This window comes from Rutidosis leptorrhynchoides, chromosome 2 (genome assembly GCF_046630445.1).
Source record: "Rutidosis leptorrhynchoides isolate AG116_Rl617_1_P2 chromosome 2, CSIRO_AGI_Rlap_v1, whole genome shotgun sequence".
Lineage (NCBI taxonomy): Eukaryota > Viridiplantae > Streptophyta > Magnoliopsida > Asterales > Asteraceae > Rutidosis > Rutidosis leptorrhynchoides.
The window spans coordinates 628293951-628300737 of NC_092334.1; positions in this window are offsets into that span (position 1 = coordinate 628293951).

Consider the following 6787-nt stretch of genomic DNA (forward strand, 5'->3'; position numbering starts at 1 on the left):
AGCACACTTCCTGCCAATAAGAAAAGATGACAAGATGGAGAAGTTAGCACGACTGTATTTGAAGGAAATCGTCTCCAGACATGGAATACCAATCTCTATTATCTCTGATAGGGATGGCAGATTTATTTCAAGATTCTGGCAGACATTACAGCAAGCATTAGGAACTCGTCTAGACATGAGTACTGCCTATCATCCACAAACTGATGGGCAGAGCGAAAGGACGATACAAACGCTTGAAGATATGCTACGAGCATGTGTTATTGATTTCGGAAACAGTTGGGATCGACATCTACCGTTAGCAGAATTTTCCTACAACAACAGCTACCATTCAAGCATTGAGATGGCGCCGTTTGAAGCACTTTATGGTAGAAAGTGCAGGTCTCCGATTTGTTGGAGTGAAGTGGGGGATAGACAGATTACGGGTCCGGAGATTATACAAGAAACTACCGAGAAGATCATCCAAATTCAACAACGGTTGAAAACCGCCCAAAGTCGACAAAAGAGCTACGCTGACATTAAAAGAAAAGATATAGAATTTGAAATTGGATAGATGGTCATGCTTAAAGTTGCACCTTGGAAAGGCGTTGTTCGATTTGGTAAACGAGGGAAATTAAATCCAAGGTATATTGGACCATTCAAGATTATTGATCGTGTCGGACCAGTAGCTTACCGACTTGAGTTACCTCAACAACTCGCAGCTGTACATAACACTTTCCACGTCTCGAATTTGAAGAAATGTTTTGCTAAAGAAGATCTCACTATTCCGTTGGATGAAATCCAAATCAACGAAAAACTTCAATTCATCGAAGAACCCGTCGAAATAATGGATCGTGAGGTTAAAAGACTTAAGCAAAACAAGATACCAATTGTTAAGGTTCGATGGAATGCTCGTAGAGGACCCGAGTTCACCTGGGAGAGTGAAGATCAGATGAAGAAGAAATACCCGCATCTATTTCCAGAAGATTCGTCAACACCTTCAACAGCTTAAAATTTCGGGACGAAATTTATTTAACGGGTAGGTACTGTAGTGACCCGAAATTTTCCATGTTTATATATATTAATTGAGATTGATATTTATATGATTAAATGTTTCCAACATGTTAAGCAATCAAACTTGTTAAGACTTGATTAATTGAAATATGTTTCATATAGACAATTGACCACCCAAGTTGACCGGTGATTCACGAACGTTAAAACTTGTAAAAACTATATGATGACATATATATGGATATATATATAGTTAACATGATACTATGATAAGTAAACATATCATTAAGTATATTAACAATGAACTACATATGTAAAAACAAGACTACTAACTTAATGATTTTTAAACGAGACATATATGTAACAATTATCGTTGTAAAGACATTTAATGTATATATATCATATTAACAGATATTCATACTTGATAATATCATGATAATATAATAATTTAAAATCTCATTTGATATTATAAACATTGGGTTGACAACATTTAACAAGATCGTTAACCTAAAGGTTTCAAAACAACACTTACATGTAATGACTAACGATGACTTAACGACTCAGTTAAAATGTATATACATGTAGTGTTTTAATATGTATTTATACACTTTTGAAAGACTTCAATACACTTATCAAAATACTTCTAATTAACAAAAATGCTTACAATTACATCCTCGTTCAGTTTCATCAACAATTCTACTCGTATGCACCCGTATTTGTACTCGTACAATACACAGCTTTTAGATGTATGTACTATTGGTATATACACTCCAATGATCAGCTCTTAGCAGCCCATGTGAGTCACCTAACACATGTGGGAACCATCATTTGGCAACTAGCATGAAATATCTCATAAAATTACAAAAATATGAGTAATCATTCATGACTTATTTACATGAAAACAAAATTACATATCCTTTATATCTAATCCATACACCAATGACCAAAAAACCTACAAACACTTTCATTCTTCAATTTTCTTCATCTAATTGATCTCTCTCAAGTTCTATCTTCAAGTTCTAAGTGTTCTTCATAAATTCCAAAAGTTCTAGTTTCATAAAATCAAGAATACTTTCAAGTTTGCTAGCTCACTTCCAATCTTGTAAGGTGATCATCCAACCTCAAGAAATCTTTGTTTCTTACAGTAGGTTATCATTCTAATACAAGGTAATAATCATATTCAAACTTTGGTTCAATTTCTATAACTATAACAATCTTATTTCAACTGATGATCTTACTTGAACTTGTTTTCGTGTCATGATTCTGCTTCAAGAACTTCGAGCCATCCAAGGATCCATTGAAGCTAGATCCACTTTTCTCTTTTCCAGTAGGTTTATCCAAGGAACTTAAGGTAGTAATGATATTCATAACATCATTCGATTCATACATATAAAGCTATCTTATTCGAAGGTTTAAACTTGTAATCACTAGAACATAGTTTAGTTAATTCTAAACTTGTTCGCAAATAAAAGTTAATCCTTCTAACTTGACTTTTAAAATCAACTAAACACATGTTCTATATCTATATGATATGCTAACTTAATGATTTAAAACCTGGAAACACGAAAAACACCGTAAAACCGGATTTACGCCGTCGTAGTAACACCGCGGGCTGTTTTGGGTTAGTTAATTAAAAACTATGATAAAATTTGATTTAAAAGTTGTTATTCTGAGAAAATGATTTTTATTATGAACATGAAACTATATCCAAAAATTATGGTTAAACTCAAAGTGGAAGTATGTTTTCTAAAATGGTCATCTAGACGTCGTTCTTTCGACTGAAATGACTACCTTTACAAAAACGAATTGTAACTTATTTTTCCGACTATAAACCTATACTTTTTCTGTTTAGGTTCATAAAATAGAGTTCAATATGAAACCATAGCAATTTGATTCACTCAAAACGGATTTAAAATGAAGAAGTTATGGGTAAAACAAGATTGGATAATTTTTCTCATTTTAGCTACGTGAAAATTGTTAACAAATCTATTCTAACCATAACTTAATCAACTTGTATTGTATATTATGTAATCTTGAGATACCATAGACACGTATACAATGTTTCGACCTATCATGTCGACACATCTATATATATTTCGGAACAACCATAGACACTCTATATGTGAATGTTGGAGTTAGCTATACAGGGTTGAGGTTGATTCCAAAATATATATAGTTTGAGTTGTGATCAATACTGAGATACGTATACACTGGGTCGTGGATTGATTCAAGATAATATTTATCGATTTATTTCTGTACATCTAACTGTGGACAACTAGTTGTAGGTTACTAACGAGGACAGCTGACTTAATAAACTTAAAACATCAAAATATATTAAAAGTGTTGTAAATATATTTTGAACATACTTTGATATATATGTATATATTGTTATAGGTTCGTGAATCAACCAGTGGCCAAGTCTTACTTCCCGACGAAGTAAAAATCTGTGAAAGTGAGTTATAGTCCCACTTTTAAAATCTAATATTTTTGGGATGAGAATACATGCAGGTTTTATAAATGATTTACAAAATAGACACAAGTACGTGAAACTACATTCTATGGTTGAATTATCGAAATTGAATATGCCCCTTTTTATTAAGTCTGGTAATCTAAGAATTAGGGAACAGACACCCTAATTGACGCGAATCCTAAAGATAGATCTATCGGGCCCAACAAGCCCCATCCAAAGTACCGGATGCTTTAGTACTTCGAAATTTATATCATATCCGAAGGGTGTCCCGGAATGATGGGGATATTCTTATATATGCATCTTGTTAATGTCGGTTACCAGGTGTTCACCATATGAATGATTTTTATCTCTATGTAAGGGATGTGTATTGAAATATGAAATCTTGTGGTCTATTGTTACGATTTGATATATATAGGTTAAACCTATAACTCACCAACATTTTTGTTGACGTTTAAAGCATGTTTATTCTCAGGTGAATACTAAGAGCTTCCTGAAATGTCCCGTTCTTATTGATTAAAAACGTTCCATATTAATTGATTTCGTTGCGAGGTTTTGACCTCTATATGAGACGTTTTTCAAAGACTGCATTCATTTTAAAACAAACCATAACCTTTATTTCATCAATAAAGGTTTAAAAAGCTTTACGTAGATTATCAAATAATGATAATCTAAAATATCCTGTTTACACACGACCATTACATAATGGTTTACAATACAAATATGTTACAACAAAATAAGTTTCTTGAATGCAGTTTTTACACAATATCATACAAGCATGGACTCCAAATCTCGTCCTTATTTAAGTATGCGACAGCGGAAGCTCTTAATAATCACCTGAGAATAAACATGCTTAAAACGTCAACAAAAATGTTGGTGAGTTATAGGTTTAACCTATATATATCAAATCATAATAATAGACCACAAGATTTTATATTTCAATACACATCCCATACATAGAGATAAAAATCATTCATATGGTGAACACCTGGTAACCGACATTAACAAGATGCATATATAAGAATATCCCCATCATTCCGGGACACCCTTCGGATATGATATAAATTTCGAAGTACTAAAGCATCCTGTACTTTGGATGGGGTTTGTTAGGCCCAATAGATCTATCTTTAGGATTCGCGTCAATTAGGGTGTCTGTTCCCTAATTCTTAGATTACCAGACTTAATAAAAAGGGGCATATTCGATTTCGATAATTCAACCATAGAATGTAGTTTCACGTACTTGTGTCTATTTTGTAAATCATTTATAAAACCTGCATGTATTCTCATCCCAAAAATATTAGATTTTAAAAGTGGGACTATAACTCACTTTCACAGATTTTTACTTCGTCGGGAAGTAAGACTTGGCCACTGGTTGATTCACGAACCTATAACAATATATACATATATATCAAAGTATGTTCAAAATATATTTACAACACTTTTAATATATTTTGATGTTTTAAGTTTCTTAAGTCAGCTGTCCTCGTTAGTAACCTACAACTAGTTGTCCACAGTTAGATGTACAGAAATAAATCGATAAATATTATCTTGAATCAATCCACGACCCAGTGTATACGTATCTCAGTATTGATCACAACTCAAACTATATATATTTTGGAATCAACCTCAACCCTGTATAGCTAACTCCAACATTCACATATAGAGTGTCTATGGTTGTTCCGAAATATATATAGATGTGTCGACATGATAGGTCGAAACATTGTATACGTGTCTATGGTATCTCAAGATTACATAATGAAATGTCCCGTTCTTATTGATTAAAAACGTTCCATATTAATTGATTTCGTTGCGAGGTTTTGACCTCTATATGAGACGTTTTTCAAAGACTGCATTCATTTTTAAACAAACCATAACCTTTATTTCATCAATAAAGGTTTAAAAAGCTTTACGCAGATTATCAAATAATGATAATCTAAAATATCCTGTTTACACACGACCATTACATAATGGTTTACAATACAAATATGTTACAACAAAATAAGTTTCTTGAATGCAGTTTTTACACAATATCATACAAGCATGGACTCCAAATCTTGTCCTTATTTAAGTATGCGACAGCGGAAGCTCTTAATAATCACCTGAGAATAAACATGCTTAAAACGTCAACAAAAATGTTGGTGAGTTATAGGTTTAACCTATATATATCAAATCGTAACAATAGACCACAAGATTTCATATTTCAATACACATCCCATACATAGAGATAAAAATCATTCATATGGTGAACACCTGGTAACCGACATTAACAAGATGCATATATATAAGAATATCCCCATCATTCCGGGACACCCTTCGGATATGATATAAATTTCGAAGTACTAAAGCATCCGGTTGGTGAGTAAATACACAGCGGAAGATTTCTTTCGTACCTGAGAATAAACATGCTTTAAAGTGTCAACCAAAAGGTTGGTGAGTTCATTAGTTTAACTTAAACAATCGTTTCCATCATTTTAATAGACCACAAGATTTCAGATTTCCATTTCTCATAAACATACGTCCCATGCATAGAGACAAAAATATCATTCATATGGATTGAACACCTGGTAACCGACATTAACAATATGCATATATAAGAATATCCCCATCATTCCGGGATCCTCCTTCGGACATGATATAAATTTCAAAGTACTAAAACATCCGGTACTTTGGATGGGGCTTGTTGGGCCCGATAGATCTATCTTTAGGATTCGCGTCAATTAGGGTGTCTGTTCCCTAATTCTTAGATTACCAGACTTAATAAAAAGGGGCATATTCGACTTCGATAATCCAACCATAGAATGTAGTTTCACGTACTTGTGTCAATTTCGTAAAACAGTTATAAAAGTTGCGCATGTATTCTCAGCCCAAAAATATAAAGGGTAAAAAGGCAAATGAAACTCAAGATACTGTATTTTGTAGTAAAAATACATATGACGTCATTGAACAATGCAGGGTTGGCCTCGGATTCACGAACCTATATCAATTGTGTATATATTAATACGTATAATGTAAGTTACAAAATTTCATTTATTAATATGTATTATTTATATATTATAGTTTTGTAGAATTTATTCTAACCTTTATTTTAAAACGTATACTTATATTATATTTTAAGTTATATTTTATATATATATATCGATTTTATGTATATATATCTATAATGATTTACGTTTATATAAATAGTGACATTAATATATTTATATACATATATTTGTGGTTAGTATTGTATTTATGAAATTTTATTAGTTTGTTATGTGAATTATTAATACAATCCTATTATATACCATAAGTATATATATAGTGTACAAAAGATTTATTTGTTAAAATAATAAT